Here is an 18,374-nt window from a genome sequence, read left to right as displayed (position 1 = left end):
TAACTTAGTGAAATGTTCATTTGCAATTTTTTCCTTCTTTACAGGGTACGTGCTTCTAGTGGGAGAACAACCAAATAAAATCCTACCTTAAAGAAGTCCTTTACACTCCTTGCAGCATGTTTTGTTTCCTTTCTATTTTACACAATTTATTACAAGAAGATTAATGTACTGTAGTATATACAATACAAGTACTAGTAACACATGGCATTTATATGAATGATTTTGCATCTTTATATACCGCAGTGCTTGTTGCCTAAACAAAGATTCATTAACATGCATTCATTAAATGGAATACAACCCTCTTTATAGCAGTGTTGTCATAATGGAATATTTGGCCTGATCTCGGAACTGACGTACGAGGCACAAGGAGAATGGATGTATGTGCTAAGATAAACAATTTACATTAGCACTAGGTGCATTTAAATTACCATCATATTCTTTATTTTTCTTTTGCCTATTTCAAAACAGTTTCCAACACGGATAAGTATAAATTTATGTTTTCAGTAAACGTTTTGGTCATGTGCGACCTTTATGAACAGGGTATACTGGGTGCAACATGTAAAAAGATAATGTGTGGATAGCTGTGTGGAGTGTTTGTTGGAGGCCAGGGCACGCTACAGAGCTATTCACATGGTCTCTTTCTACAAATTGCACCCAGTATACCCTGTTGGTCCAGCAGCGAAATGGTATACTGAAAACGATGTTTGTAACTTTATACTTATCCATGTTTAAAACGGTTTTGAAATAAGCAAAATAAACAAAAAGAATAGGATGGCAATTTAAAGACACCTAGTTGTACTGTGTGCAGCTGATATTTGTTCTTCCATGTTAAATGCTTCAACTATATATTGTGTGTGCAGACATACTTTCATAATACAATTGACATTATTGATATTTGTGTAGACTTATGTTACAACACTGGTAATGATAGTAACATATTAACATATTTAGCCCACCGTGGGATGTTACTGAGGTAAAGAATCTAATCTCAGCCTTATTTATTAGAAAATATTTAAAGCTCTGGACATTATTTTACATCCTATATATAGAGATACAGCTTGTACTATAGCCCAGAGCAGCAGTCAGATTTCTGCTGGTTGGTATTAGAGCCAGTTGACAGCTTGTCAACAGATACAACCCTTACAGTTTGGCCAAGCTCCTATAATGTAATACTTTGTGCAGCACTACATTCTGGGACAGTTATTTTTTTTTTCTACATCATATAACTATACAGAGCACTTTACTTTACAAAATGCAAATCACTAAACCTGGTTCTGTCTGTACAGTAAGCAAATATTGGGACTTTGGAGCACATTGACTTGAAGAATTATCAATCCAGTTGTGGGTTACAAGAAACCCAATCCAATATACAAAATAAACTTAGTAAAAACTTCTATTGAGAATGGGATGAAAAAAGTAAGTCAAAGGGGGGGGGGGGATTCATCAAACTGGTGAAAAGTAGAATTGTCTTAGTTGCCCCAAGGAACCAATCATATCCCCCCTTTCATCCCTCACAGATTCTTTGAAACTCTTTGAAAGTGTAATCTGGCACCAGCATAGTTCCTTTTTCCCACTGAAGTAAATGTAAGCTTGATCATGCTAAGGATGTTCTGCCCGGCTTAAAGATGTAGATATTTAGATATTGATGTTTAGATATTATAGCACCATGTCCAAACCAAGCAGGGGTAAACTCTAGGGGTCTAGAATGGTAAGCAATACCCTCATTAGTGGGGTAGTTAAATTGCTGCTGTATATCCTGCAGGAAGTGGTGTTTTGTTTCCATTCTGACACAATGCTCTCTGCTGCCACCTCTGTCCTTGACAAGAACTGTCCTACTGCTCTTGACAGTTCCGGACATGGACATAGGTGTCAGCAGAGAGCATTGTGTCAGAATAGAAACAAAACACGATTTCCTATAGGACATACAGCAGCTTATATGTACTGAAAGACTTTTGAGATTTTAGAAGTAAACTACAAATCTATATGACTTTCTGATTTGGAAAAAAAATAGCTGGAGTTCTCTTTTAAAGGGGTTATCTGGAGAGCAGAAAAAGTCTTCTGCTCTCTAGTGCTCCACTTCCTCCCTCTGACTGTCTCTGATGATAACTTCCACAGGTGAAAGGGAGGCAAAAGCATGTTGTGGGCAATGATCAATAGCTGTTCGATGTTACCGATGCAGCTATTGGACATCGCATGTGGGCATGGTTTTGCCCACAGTGGCTGCAACAACGTGCTCCCCTCCTCTCATCTCAGATGTTATCACCATTGTTGTTAATTTATGGGTTATTTTAGAGATATATATTAATAAAAGTTCAATTTTATTATTTTATTAGGAATTTGTTTTCAAATCTGCTTTCAAGTCTGTAAGAGACCTAAAAAAAGGAGATCAATGTAATGCATATGCACTGATGTATGCCATCAATTCTCTGCTGGTACAGACTGCTATAGGCAGTGTATCAGCAGGTCAGTCATGGCAGGTGCGGAGGCCTAGCAGAGGCCTTGGCCTGCCAAGACAACCAACCAGCATCTGGTGATTTTATAACTGGGGTGCCAATTAGTAAACTGAACCACTAATGAACCATGTGCAAACCTTTGGGATGCCATGATCACCTAAGGCCCTAGAAGGGGGTTAGTATTAGGATGAGGTTTTCGGAGGTCTCCTTCTCATTTACATGTACAGTAAATTTGGCAGTAACATGTAGTGTATATATTGGTATGCCTCATCATATTTGTTTTAAATCTGCTAAGCTCTACTGGCAAATATACTAATAGCACAAATGCACAGTTATGTTGAAGGCCCTGGAGTCATGACAATCCCAGGTCATTTAAAGGTTATAGATAGGGCAGAGTTGGATTTGCATTGCACTTGTTTTTACTATGCATTGCCTAAGGGCAATCTCCAGTTTGGATCATTCTTAGAGAGTATTAGTCAAGCATCTGCGTGTCATCTTTCAGATTCTTGGATGCCTGACTGGTTTTCAGGTAACATTGCCATTGTTATTGATATGTTTGCTGTTTGTGCTTGCACAAAGGGGTTTGCTAATCTTTACAACATCAAGTTATATTAGAACATTAAGTAATGGGATATAAAAGAATTAAATACATTTGAGAATTTTTTGTTGGCTAGTAATATAGTTTTTTTTAGACTGTATGATCTTATAAACAAACACTGAAATGAGAATTTGGATCTATAGGTCTATACTAAATAAGAGATGGCCCAAATACACTTCATGCACTGCCAGTCCAATTTTAATATGTTCAATATAGTGGCACCCTTGCAAGGCAGTCCATTTGTGCAATCTATGCAGCACAATGTCCCCTACATAAACTGATATGACATAAATTGTATACATTATGCAGTAAATTCAGACAGAAATTAGGTAGGGTAAAGTAAAAAGTAAAAAAAAATGGCAAGATAACATATAAATTCAATATAACTTGTATAATAAATAAATATGTATAACTAACATGAATACATGAATTTACAAAGAGCACAAGATCTAAAAAAAAAAATAAAAAACCTCCAATAATGCCTATTTATTGAGCTGGGCTAGATGCATTCTCATCCATTTCAGACTTACTTTTTAATTTGGAAAAAGTGAATCTAATAAAATAAAATCTCACAGGAAACAATTGGAGCTTATCTATTCAAGTGAATGTTTATTCAGAAAAGACCTAGAATAGTTAAGAATATTTTGTTATAAATAATTGCAAATCATTGAATTAGTAGGCTCACTTTTTTACTCATATGTAGAAAGTGAATAGAGTAACCCTATTTCACAGAAAGTCTGGTGTCAGGATTTAATGTTTGTTGTGCATTGCCCATGTATCAGTCTGCCATCTGCCTTCATGTAATGTGTTTTGATCTTGTAATGTTCTTGTTTGTTACCCCTGTCGCTTGTATAGCGCTCTGGAATTAAGTGTGCTTTATAAATAAATAATAATAATAAATAATTGAATCTGCATAATCTGAGTGCAGATGCAGAGAGAATACAGACCATTAATTTCTATGGCCCTATTCACACACCCATAAGTGTCATTGGTCCATGGTGGGGACGTGATCTGTGCCATAAAAACTACTTGCAGGCCCTACTAGGGACTGCAGTTGTGATTACCTATTCTCAATTATTGGGTTGATGCAATTGAGGACATTTATCTATGCTCATCACTAGTGCTGTCCTTAGCTGCGGGTTCATGGCTGTGGACAGCTCTACAGATGTGTGAATGTAGCCTAAGGCTCCTATAGGGTTCTGAAATGTATCTCATGTTGATATTGGACATGGCTGATACATGTACTGCAGATTTTTTGATTGCATTGGAATATATTTTTAAGTTGGATCACAACTAGGACCTACAGCTGTCTCAACTTTGTATGGCAGCTGTACTATGTGGGTTGTCCAGGCTTAGATACATATGTCAGCTTCCCTTTTAGAAACAGCACCACTCTATTCCACACATTTGGAGTGGTTTTGCAGCTAAGTTCCACTGAAGTTAATAGAGATGAATTGCAATTTCACACAGTGCATAAAAGTAGCTGTGCTTTTTCTAGTTCCGGATTACCTCTTTAAAGGCTTTCTCCCGCTTAGAACATTTTAATATTTTAAATATATATTTTAACAATTTAATGTTTGACCTGGGCTGCAGAGAAACAGATTCTCTATGATGTCTCGAAGACGTCTCTGACGTCTCTAAGCTCGCATTTCCTGCCTGCATTGCACATCAGTATATGTAGTGTGTCTAAGACACACTACACTATAAGCATATGATGTCTCTAAAGCTGGCATTTCCTGCCTGCATTGCACATCAGCATATGTAGTATAGAAGAGGACTAGAGTGGTAGGGTGGAGATGAGCGAACCGGGTTCGGGTTCGAGTCGATCCAAACCCGAACGATCGGCATTTGATTAGCTGGGGCTGCAGAACTTGGATAAAGCTCTAAGGTTGTCTGGAAAACATGGATACAGCCAATGACTATATCCATGTTTTCCACATAGCCTTAGGGCTTTATCCAACTTCAGCAGCCACCGCTAATCAAATGCCGAAAATTTGGGTTCGGATCGGCTCGAGCATGCTCGAGGTTCGCTCATCTCTAGTTTTTATGTTTTCTTCAGCCTAGGAGAAATGATAAAAACATTCCAGACAGAATAACCTTTTTAACCCCTTAAGGTCAAAGCCAATTTTCGTTTTTGCACTTTTGCTTTTTCCACTTTATGTTTAAAAGTACATAGCACTTGCATTTTTTCACCTAGAGACGTATATGAGCGCTTATTTTTTGCGAAACCAATTTTACTTTGCAATGACAGGCATTATTTTTCCATAACATATGCTGCGAAACCGGAAAAAAATCATTTGCGCTGTCAAATTGAAAAAAAAAAGGAATTTCTTTCGATTTCGGGGAGTTTTGCATTTACGCCGTTCACCCTATGGTAAAACTGACTGGTTATGCATGTTCCTCAAGTCGTTACGATTACAATGATATGTAACATGTATAACTTTTATATTATCTGATGGCTTGTAAAAAATTCAAACCATTGTTAACAGATATATGTTCCTTAAAATCGCTCTATTCCCATGCTTACAGCGCTTTTATCCTTTGGTATATGGGTCTGTGTGAGGTGTCATGTTTTGCGCCATGATGCTTTCTTTCTATCGGTACCTTGCTTGCGCATATACGACTTTTTAATCACTTTTTATAACATTTTTTTTTTATTTGATGCGCAATTTTGCACTTTGGGATTTTTTTGCGCTTACGCTGTTTACCGTGCGAGATCAGGAATGTGATTAATTAATACTTCGGGCGATTACGCGCGCGGTGATACCAAACATGTTAACATGTTAACAATTATTTTTATAAAATGGGAAAAGGGGGGTGATTTGGACTTTTAATAGGGGAGGGGATTTTTTATTAATAAAAAAACATTTTTACTTTAATTTTACTGTAACTAGAAGTCCCCCTGGGGGACTTGTATATAAAGAGCATTGATCTCTCATAGAGATCAATGCTGTGTATCTACACAGCAAAGATCGATGAGATCGGTCATAGATTGCTATGGCCTGCTGCAGGCCATAGCAATCTATTGCCGAGTCAGGATCAGCAACATTCCGACGCTGAGGCCCGGCACGGGCAGAAAAACGGATCTCCCCCCGCGATGCGATCGCGGGGGGGAGATCCGTCCCACTAGACACCAGGGACATGAGGTCTGAAGCCTCTAAATGCAGCTGTCAGTGCCTCTATTAGCCGCGCCGGCTAATAGAGGCACTGCCCGGCTGCACATGTCAGCCGGGATCAGCGCCGTTCAGAGCGGGGTCCTGGCGGGACCCCGCTCTGAACACCCCCCGCGGCACCATGACGTATCAGATACTTCATGGGTCGCTAAGGGGTTAAATGATTTTTTGGTTTTCATTTAATACTGAGTGGCTTCATTTACAGAACATTTTATTTTATAAATGGCAAAAAAAAAACAAGTAAATATTACTGGATAATAAAAAAATAACATTCTAGAGTTGTCTCTGACAATATTTTAAACACAGAATAAACAATAAAAGTATAGTAATAATACATTAGCAGTCCAATAAGCATTTTAAAACACTTAACAATAATATAATTCCACATCTTTTAGTAGGATAAAACTGTATATCATTTTCATATTGTTCTCTGTAGTTTACGACTGCCTTTCTGACGTGCAATAAAAGTAAAAAACTAAATGATAACTGACTATATGGGACTATATGGGCTTGGGTGAAGACGTGTATTCTACCCGGTATACTACCTGGTATAAAAGAGCAGAAACAAATATCACAAATATGTAAACTTTTTCAGGAATCATAAATTTTGACCATCAAAAACAACAATAGTTTTGGCCCCATAGTCTTTTTTTCTTTTTACTTTTTCTCACAAGGTAAAAATACAATAAATCATTGTTGATATGACCACCCAAAAATGCAATTTAATCCCCCCCAAAATGCATGTAGAAAGTAATCTTAAAGAAGCATGAGGGTCAATACACATAGGATATGAGGGAGATTAAATTATGTACAAGAAAAAGGCAAGTCATTGGTTTCTAGTAGAAGAAAGGGATACTTACATTATCATTAGGAGACACTAATGCCTGCGAAATGTCCATATTAGTAGAAGTAGAAAGTAGAAGTCACAAACCCCTTTTGTATAAGAGTTCTGAATACAGAAAACCATCCTTTTGAGATGAGCGTCACAAGAGTTCTTTGCTGAAATTCTAGCATGACTACAGTTTCCAAAGCAACAGGGATCAGCTCACAGGTTTAAGTTACATGGCTTTCGTTTTCAGTCTATGGATAAATATATATATAAACGTTCTAAGGAACCAGTTATATGATGAAGTAGCTTATGAAGATAAATGCCCCCATGTTTATGTATAACACCTACTTTAGATTTTTGTGGTATACTAAGAAGAAGAAGAAACAGAAGGGTTATGGTGGACGTGCTTCACTAAGTTCATTGTAGGAGATGTTATCACGTGTTGAGGGATATACAACAGGTGTTAAATTTTAAGTGCTTTTACTAAATAGGAAGAAAGAGAAAGAAAGGGAGCACCGACTACACTAAAAGGAAAAGTATACATAGAAATAAACTGTAAATACAAATAAGTTTATCTTGCATTAACATTTGTTATTAAAATTAAAAGCATTAATAAAAACCACATTTTCCTAACAGGACATTTAGCTAAAAGGTCTCTTATCAAACAATTCATATTGTTTCCTGATCTGTTTATGAAATATATCAGCACATTATTCAATGTTGAATTTTTTCATATAATGTTTGCTACAATTGTAAAACATGGCCATTAAAACTTGGGAACATGTTGTCTTACGACATGCATCAAAGCACTAAAGAATAACTGACATGTTGAGAGTATTTAATAAAATGCTTTTTGAATATTTTTCAGGAAATCCAAATGACTTGAAAATATGGAAAAAAAGATTTATTATTCTGACAAATGCTTGTGCATTTATTATATTTTGTTTATAACTAATGCAATTTTCACTTCAGCAAATAGTCTCCTGGTGTCATGATTTACCTCCAAATAAAAATCATACATCTGTCTCTCCCCAAACTTTCATCATCCCAGGTACAACTACTAAATTTAACAAATCCCCAGGCCCCAACAGACTCCAACATGTATATTACAGAAACTTTAGGATACTTTTAGTCAAAGTTCTAACTACCATCTTCAATGACATAGTACAACACAAGGCCCAAGGTCCTAAAATGCTACAAGCTATAATTACAACTCTACCTAAATCAGGTAAATCCCCTTACACTTCAAGCAATTTTTGTCAGATCTCGTTATTAAACTCCATAAAACTCTTTTCCAAATTTATTACTTCTAAAATTAATTAAAGTTTCCTACCTTAATACCCCCCAACTAAAAAGTTTTTGTCAAAGAATGTCAAAAGAAAACTAGCACCCACAGATTTTTTAGGCTTGATACAAACAGCCAATAAATTCAACTCCTCAATTACATTACTCTTTCACATCTGAAGGAATCAAATTAAATGTCACATAAGCAACCCTTGATACATTTGTTTTCCAGTTTTTTAATAGACATTCTGTTTTATCCATGTATAATGAACTTACGGTGTTTACACCACTGTTTGATTTTTTTTTTTTTTTTTCTAAAAACCCTTTAACCTCTGCAAGGGCACAAGACAAGGAAATCCCTTTTCTTCACTGATATTTGATTTGTGTATAGAACTCTTTGCAGAAAAGATCAGGACATTAAAGTCTATAGAGATCAGTGTCTGGGTATTAAACATAAGAAATGTTTATATGCAGATCATGTCCTATTAACACATGACCAGTGTGAACGTGTCTGTGTTTACGCATCATTTTGGTGAAAAACATGAAGGTCATGATTCATTTCTAGTGGTTACTTGCAAAGAAAAAGTTACTGTTTCAGCCAGAGGATGTTATACTGATAGAAAGCTAAACAACTGGTGGTCTTACTTGATGTTTGTGCCCTATACTAGGGCTGATAAGAACATGAACTGAGACCTAATACTGTTATAATGTTATTATGGTTGAATGTTATTTTCATCAATAGTAACTTTAGGGAGGGCACCACCCAATACAAAATTGCAGTATGCTGAGGTGCTCAATTATGTAGAAAAAAAGAAAAGAAGAGCACCATATTAGCACACCTTTATAATTCCAAAAAATATAATGTTATTGAAGCACAGAAACAATGTTAAAAGCATTTAAAAACATACAAACATGTAATGCAATCCATAATAAGGTGCACTACTACTTCTGTCCAATTGTGGTGGACATATACCACCTATATCCCTAAATAGGGGGAACAAATCGTACATGCACATAGATCCGGGGGGCAGATAGGTACATAATAAGGCTATGTTCACACTATGTATATTTCCAGCCATAGTGCGAACCGCGAATATACGCCCGTAGTTTTGAGGTTGATGCGTTCGCTTGAACGTATACAATATCCGGCCACACAATGCACACTACGTATGAGCCTACGGCCGGATCGTATACGGCGCTGTGAAAAAGGAACAAGACCATTGTTTGCGGCGGGAACTGTTCCAACTCACGGCCGTGGATTTCCATGCGTTCCCGTACGAAGTACTTATTTCAGCCAAATTGAACTTGATTTTTAGATCCAAAAGGTTCTGTGTGTTTTATTAGGCTGGGCGAAGATTTCCAAGTAAATGACCTGTTTCAGATCGCTTCGAAACAAGCTAGGAAGCATAACTATATTATGGGCGTATGTTCGCAGTTCGCCCGCATGTTCGCAATCCGGCCGCATGTCTATTTTTCCCGTAGTTTCAGCCGCACATGTCCGGCCGCGTACGAACTACGGCCGGACATATACGTAGTGTGAACATAGCCTAAAAGTATTAAATATGCATACACTGCTCCCTCATCCTATATGCACAACAGTAACCTAGTGCATGGAATACAAAATGCGGAAAACTGAACAATACAACCTGTACTAGAGTCAGTGGAGATGGACAGAAGGATGAACCAGCCCAACGCGTTGCGCCGCGGAGTCAGGGTCCCTGAGGAAGTCGCACTGCGTGATGCAACGCGTTGGGCTGGTTCATCCTTCTGTCCATCTCCACTGACTCTGGTGCAGGTTGTACATCTCCATGACATCATCCCTGCATTCCTACAAAACTGTCTATCCACTGTCCCACTGTCCTACAGTGACTATCTGCTTTTTTTTAATATTATGAATAGAGATGAGCAAATTTACAGTAATCCGCTGACCAGTCTGCCTTTTAACTCATTGCCTCTCAGTGCCACTGACTGCCCCCAGGTGCTAAAAAAAGCTTTTCCCAGGACCCAAAGTGGAGCAGCAGTAAGTTAAAAGGCAGAAGGCTGATGAGTCGATTTCAGAGATAACAAAGCACTTAGCACTTAACTGTAAATTCGCTGATCTTTAGTTATGAATTCTCTATTTCTCTAATGTAATTTTTCTAAAACAGAACTTCTTGTATTCGTTTCCTCTAACCAACCTAATCCTGACATCTCACTCCCAGTCTGTGGTACAAGCATAACTCCTGTGCATAAATCTCAACATCTTGACATTATGTTAGACTCTGGTCTATCTCTTACTCCCTATATTCAAGCTCTTGCACACTCCTGTCACCTACACCTCAAAAACATCTCCAGAATTCGCCCATTTCTTACCACTGACACCGCTCAGACTCTTACTGTCACCCTAATCCATTCTTGTTTTGACTACTGTAACTCCCTACTAATTGGTCTTCCCTCTCTAAACTCTTTAGTCTCCAGTCTATCCTTAACGCAGAAGCCAGGCTCATCTTTCACTCCAACCATTACACTGACGTCTCCCCCTGTGCCAGTCACTGCACTGGTTTCCCATTAAGTCCCATAGTTCAAGTTAAACTCCTCATTCTTACCCATAAAGCTCTCCACAATTCTATCCCTCCACACATCTCCTCCCTTATCTCCGCCTACCATTCTACCAGTGCTCTACATTCCTCTAATGATCCTCATGTAACATCTTCCATAATCAGAACCTCTCAATCCCACCTCCAAGACTTTTTTTGTGCTTCACCAGTTCTCTTGAATTCTTTACCCAAAGACTTCATACTCATACCAAACACTCAAAGTTTCAAGCGTGGCTTATAACGCTTCAGGCGCGCTTATAACATTCCCAAAATGTGTCTCCCGTTCTGCTGTCCGCTCAGCTTCTACTCTATATCTCTATCGATTTCATGTATACCATGCCTGCACTGGCTCACCTTACACAGGCACTTTCTGATTCTTTGTACAATGGTTGGACCATTTGCAAATAAAGTACTTACTGCCTCTTGTGTTACTACCAGTCCTCCTAGTCTGTAAGCTTTTGCAAGCAGGTCCCTCAGTCCTTTTTATTTTATTTTTTTAATTATTTAATTCTGTAATGTTTGTATGTAATTTAACCCCTGTATTGTGTAAAAAATGCTGCAGAATCTGTTGGCGCAATGTAAATAAATATTATTAATAATATTATCGACATGATACTTTTGCCTACATTCTTTTTTACAATCCCTGATATAATACCTACATACGTTATATCGCAAACTGAAATGCTTTTATTTCATTCAATTTGGAATTTAAAAAATAAAAATAAAACTTGAACTGAAAAGAGTAAAACAAGGAGGTCTCGGAGTTCCAAATTTAGCAGCCTATAATTTAGCGGTTATCCTAGACCAACTGCACCTTAGCTGGAATTTTACAAATGATCATTTTTGGTCACAGCTGGAAAAACATATATATTAAACTACCCAATATAAAACTCTTTAATAGTTTTTTTACCTTGAACTCGGTACACCAGACCTTCCTTTATTCTCTTTAGAGGATATCCTAACAGTAAACCCGAAATATGTTTAAATGGTTATATTTATCCATGGAATCTGTTTCATTTCTTAAAATCTATGGGGGAGATTTATCAAATTGGTGTAAAGTAGAATTGTCTTATGGTGCGTTTACACAGAAAGATTATCTGACAGATTATCTGCCAAAGATTTGAAGCCAAAACCAGGAAAAGACTATAAACAGAGATCAGGTCATAAAGGAAAGCCTTAGATTTCTCCTCTTTTCAAATCCACTCCTGGCTTTGGCTTCAAATCTTTGGCAGATAATCTGTCAGATAATCTTTCTGTGTAAACGCACCATTAGTTGCCCCTAGCAACCAATCAGATTCCACCTTTCATTTTTCAAGGAATCTGTGAGGAATGAAAAGTGGAATCCGATTGATTGCTAGAGACACCTGAACCAATTCTACTTTACACCAGTTTGATAAATCTCCCCCTATATTTCTCAAGATAAGACATTTAATCCTAGACTAAAGCTAAGCTCCCCTCCATGGCTGTGTTCACACTGTATTAAAAACTAGAAAAGTCACTATTTTGCAAACGACAGCCATTATTTTTAGTTTTGGAATCACACCCAAAAGGGCCAGCAGTCAACCTGTAACCCCCATTAACTTAATTAGAGTTGCTCAAATGGAGCCCTGTGAGCTACATTATTTATTCTCCTCAGGATGGCTTTTGTACACTGCACTGCTCCAGTGTCGTTCTCTTCTCTTTTTCCTTACGCTCAGCTTCACCAGCCTTTAGTGTGACCCATGAGACACACTGGTTATCACAAACTAGTTGCATCAGTTAAACATACTCTTTCACGCTTGCCTTTCTAACTTCTTATAATTTTGGGTACCCCTTCTTGGAAGAAGCACAAAACTACCTCTCCCAGACAAGTGATCAGCCCTAGCCATAGTAACAACAACTTCATATATAGTGTAGATACAGGTGTATATAATAAAACCATTAAAAGGCAAGATATAGGGTATAAACAATAATCAAAACATAGTTTAAAGACCTTAAAGGAGAAGTCAAGCGTTTTCTAAAAGACGGTAGCCTGCAGGGGGAAGCAGCAGGACTGGCCATTGCACTCCTGCTAGGCTCCAGGATCTTTTTGGTGCCCAGGTCATGACCCGGCTGATGGGCTGCCAGCTCAGCCGGGACAGGTATTTTCTCCCCAGTCGGCATCTCAACTTGGAGGAAAATGACTTCAGGCGCTCCCCCTGCAGACGGCGAACTTTTAGTGTGATCCTTTTCATGTTGTTATTATATTTTTTTGTCTATGGGGCTATTTGAGGGCTCATTTGTTTTGCACCAAAATCAGTATTTTTTATCAGTACCTCACTTGCATATATGCAACTTTTTTATCTCATTTTATTTTTTTCCCCATTTTGTTCTGGATGTGATGTGGTGTACTCCATTTACCATGTGAAATTAGGAATGTGATAATTAAATAGTTTGGACAATTTCCCACGGCGCAGTACCAAATATGTTTTACACTTTCAAAATGGGAAGGGATTTTTCATAAAAAAAAAATTTTTAAACTTATTTTTAGTCCCCCTAAGAGACTCCTATGATCAATACATTGATTGCTCATAGAGCTCAATGCAGTACATTGTATCGCGAGCCACCAATGAAGGCATTTACAGGCCATTTAAATGCCATTTAACTGTCAGTTTTGACAGCTGGATTTAAATGATTAAGTAGCTGGCATGGCTGATCAGTCTGTGCTGGCTAAAAGCTAGAGACACATCACATCCTTACCTCTATCTATACACTGTTCAGAGGATGAGGACAAGCATGCCTGTCCAGTTTTAAAAACATGTTAAGGACAGAGCCAATTTTCTTTTTTCTTTTTCTTTTCTTTTCTCCTCCTTGCCTTCTAAGAGCCATAAGTCTTTTATTTTTCCATCTACAGGCCATGGAAGGGCTTGTTTTGTTTTTTCAAGAACAATTGTACTTTTTGAAGGCTTTTTTGAATCTACCATAAAATTTATGACGAAACCCCAAATGAATGCTTTTTGGATGGTTTTTGCTGTTGAAGAGGAAGTCCCAAGAAAAGCAAAAACTCACCCCACCTTGTGCCTCCATTGCACTGCTCCCGAGTCCCGTTCACTGCCGCCAGCTGTCATCTTTAGCTGGAAATGTTGCGTACCCGGCTCTTCCAGCTGCAACATTATGGCCTGGCTGAGCCATTGCCCATACAGCCAGTCAGTGACTGGGGCAGTGTTCCGCCCCAGTCACTAATGGGCAGAGTGAACAATCACCCAGCCGGATTCGTGACCTTGCAGTTAGTAGCTAAAGCTGCAGGTCACCAGTGACTGTGAACAGGACTCCAGAGTGTCGCTACAGGGCACAAGGATAAGTAAGTTAACATTGTTTATTATTTTCCCCCACCCCCCTGCCTGACCCTTTTTCTCTTTTTTGTGAGCCTTTCCCTTTAAATGACAACCTGTTTCTGTAGTAGAACCTACATTTGTTTTTGTTGTTTTGTTTTTTTAGAAATTAATATTATAAATGGTTCCATTGTGACTCCTTTAAAGGGGTTATTCAGCGCTACAAAAACATGGCTACTTTTCCCCTTCTGTTGTCTCCAGTTTGGGTGGGGTTTTAAAACTCAGTTCCATTGAAGTAAATGGAGCTTAATTGCAAACCACACCTGAACTGGAGACAACAGTAGGGGGAAAGGTGGCCATGTTTTTTTAGTGCTGGATAACCCCTTTAACTGTTTTATTTTCCACCTACAGAGCTGTTTAGGGGCTCACTTTTTCTGCCACGATCTATCGTTTTTATTGGTACCATTGTAGTGTAGATGGAAATCCTAGCATTTATTTACTCTTTTCATTTACGCTGTTCATGTGGGAACAAAATTGTTATATTTTAATAGATCAGACAATTGTGCACGCTATAAAACCAAATGTGTTTGTTTTTGTATTTATTTATTTTTACATGTTTTATTTGTGAAAAGGAAATGGAGGTTATTTTAACTTTCATTGGGGGAGGGGCTTTGTGACATTTTTATGAACAACTATTTAAATTTATTTTGACACTTTTTAGGTCCCCCTTTAGGACTATTACAAGCCTGATCATCATCAGCATTATCAGATGGCATTGCTGATCAATGTTATGACATTGCATAGCATTGATCAGGGTTACCAGCTATTTGCTACTCATGGTCTGTCTGAGGCAGACCCTTTAAGAAGATCACCAATCTGACCACATGAAGATATTATACCTCCAGAGAGGAGGCAGTTTTAATAGCATACACCCATTGCTCTACAGCTGTATACCTTAGAGGGGTATTCCATCCAAGAGTTAAAAAAAATGTAATGCACCCAAACCTAGCTGGCCTTACTCACCAAGTCCCTCTGAGTATTTTGAGCCATCTCCCATCTTTCTAGCTGCTTCCGTTCCTGAGTTACAAGTTTTTCTAAAAGCCGGTCTATAATCAAGATAGGAAACTACATTTCCCATCATGCAATGCTTCTGCCTGAAAGATGGTGAAGTAGCAGAGCTGAGTTGGTGATAATGCTGAGGATATAGCAGAGCTGAGATGGTGATAATGCTGAGGATATAGCAGAGCTGAGATGGTAATGCTGAGGATATAGCAGAGCTGAGATGGTGATGCTGAGGATATAGCAGAGCTGAGATGGTGATAATGCTGAGGATACAGCAGATCTGAGATGGTAATGCTGAGGATATTTCAGAGCTGAGATAGTGGTAATGCTGAGGATATAGTAGAGCTGAGATGGTGATAATGCTGAGGATACAGCAGAGCTGAGATGGTAATGCTGAGGATATAGCAGAGCTGAGATGGTGATAATGCTGAGGATATAGCAGAGCTGAGATGGTAATGCTTAGGATATAGCAGAGCTGAGATGGTGATAATGCTGAGGATATAGCAGAGCTGAGATGGTGGTAATGCTGAGGATATAGCAGAGCTGAGATGGTAATGCTGAGGATATAGCAGAGCTGAGATAGTAATGCTGAGGATACAGCAGATCTGAGATGGTAATGCTGAGGATATTTCAGAGCTGAGATAGTGGTAATGCTGAGGATATAGCAGAGCTGAGATGGTAATGCTGAGGATATAGCAGAGCTGAGATAGTAATGCTTAGGATATAGCAGAGCTGAGATGGTGGTAATGCTGAGGATATAGCAGAGCTGAGATGGTGGTAATGCTGAGGATATAGCAGAGCTGAGATGGTGGTAATGCTGAGGATATAGCAGAGCTGAGATGGTAATGCTGAGGATATAGCAGAGCTGGGATGGCAATGCTGAGGATATAGCAGAGCTGAGATGGTGGTAATGCTGGGGGGGTGCTGATGCGTCTGGCTGATATGAGATATGAGATGGGGCCGGCTCCGATGAGATGCAGGAGAGGGGGGGGGGGTGGGGGGTGCTGGGGCCGTCCGAGATGCCGGGCGATGCGGGTGAGATACGGGGGGGGGGTGCTGGTGGCCGGCTGAGATGGGGGTGGAAGGTGTTTTGCTGATGCGTGGGGTGAGATGCTGGGGCTTTGGTGGTGATGCGGGCGGCCAGGTGAGATGCGCGCAGCCGGGGACCAGATCAGATGTACTAACATGCCGGCTCCTCAACCTGTGGCTCTCCCGGCTCGGGAGGAACTACAACTCCCTGTATGCACGGAGAGAAGGCTGAGCATGCTGGGAGCTCTAGTTCTGCAAGAACTGGGAAAGCCACAGCTACTGCCGGGTGAGACTCATGGGGGTGAGCTCCAGGCGGGGGGGATCGGCGATGGAGGGTGGCCGCTGGCTATACTATGGGGCGAGAGGGGTGCGGGCGGCCACTTGGAGATCGCGCTGCAGGGGGAGGGTGCCGCGGGCTGTAGGGAGGGGGACGGGGATCGCCGGGAGACGGTGAACAGCAGCAGCAGCTGTCACTGTCTCAGTGTCCTCCCTCTTTTCAGTGGACAGTGAGCTGGGTTAGAAGCAGTAACCCAGCCCATTGAAGAGAGGTAGGACACATGATGCCGTCTCGGAGGGTGCGGGCCAGGAGCAGGGAGCCGTGTCGGGTTGGACTGAGGTCTGATGATTCAATGCAATCCGTGGGGGTGGATGCAGCTGGATAACAGCAAAACTGTGCAGAATCCATAATAACTTTATATTGGAAAAATGGAAAGCTACGGGTGGGCAACGTATTAATGCAAAAATAATTTGGGGGGGAATACACCTTTAATACGCATTGGCACACTACTGCAGACTGTGTTGATTTTCAGACAAGGTGATATGAGTCTAACTGCATTGTACATTAAACGATAGAAGTACTATAGTGAATACTAGATGAATACTAGTTGTAGTGAGCATTATGGTGTATGTGTTTTTAACATTAGATCCACATATATCATTTTTACCCTAATAATTAATTAAAAGTTATATTTTACTGATATAAGGGGGGTGGGGGTGGGGGTATTCTGTAAGGGTTTTTTTGTACCCCAGGCCTAGTGCCTGTGGGTTTGGTTTATTATACCTCCAGCACTCAGGGAAACTAATCAGGAACCCCGCAACCATGCGATTGAGAGATTTCTCTGCCTGTCATTGATCGCAAGGACTCTTACCCTTAGTTCCTGAGCTCACTTCACAGTTAAGTAGCAAAGGTTGATCGTACAATTATGGCACTGTGTGCTACAGCCAACACAACGGTGCCCTAATTGTACTCTCTTGGGGGTGAATGGGTTGAAGGCACATCAGGGGGACCCAATAATTTTTTTTTTAAGAATTCTTCTCAGAGATGTTTTTAATCTGGTTTAATGTTTTTGGAAAAATGTTAGAATGTGTCTCTCCTAAAATACATCCTTCTAACAAAGTTCTGCTGTTACAGGGTTTAGGGAAGAGCAATGACATAATGTATGTTTATTATGGGTTAGATGCTAAGGGAGATTTATTATCAATGAGTTTATGCAGGGCACATGGTACATTGCACACGCCTAGCACATGCAGGTGTATCCGTAGAAACTTAAAACAAGGATATATTTAGAAAATATGCTGAAACCACCATAAATAAAACCATAAACTATTACACGCAACCTCAAACAAAAGTATATGCCCCATAGATTTTTTGATGGACATTTTATGATTATGTTTGTAAAATAGCTGAAGAAGCACTTGAAATATGTCAAGTAGGTGCAGTATATCTCTACAAATACCGAACAGGAACTAATTTACTCTTTGCTAAATGTAAATTCAAACAATAGGGCAGCAGTGTGTTAGATAAAAAAAAACAAAGAAATGATGTTCTTTTCAAAGTCATTAATAAAGCTGTGTACATAGGAATATTCAAAACAATATTGATTAGTGTCAAAAACAAAAACACACTTACAAACATAATTTGTAAGAATACAATGTTGTATTGGGTAAAAGTATTTAAAAAATAATCTGAAAAAGTATTTGTCTGTTTTTACCCAGCTGAATAGGACTAATTATAGTGCTTGAAAAAGCACTATATTGTAATCTGTATTCTTCTTCTGTTTCCGTTTCTTCAGTTTCTTCT

This window comes from Dendropsophus ebraccatus, chromosome 2 (genome assembly GCF_027789765.1).
Source record: "Dendropsophus ebraccatus isolate aDenEbr1 chromosome 2, aDenEbr1.pat, whole genome shotgun sequence".
Classification (NCBI taxonomy): domain Eukaryota; kingdom Metazoa; phylum Chordata; class Amphibia; order Anura; family Hylidae; genus Dendropsophus; species Dendropsophus ebraccatus.
Note: the sequence above shows the minus strand (reverse complement) of the source record.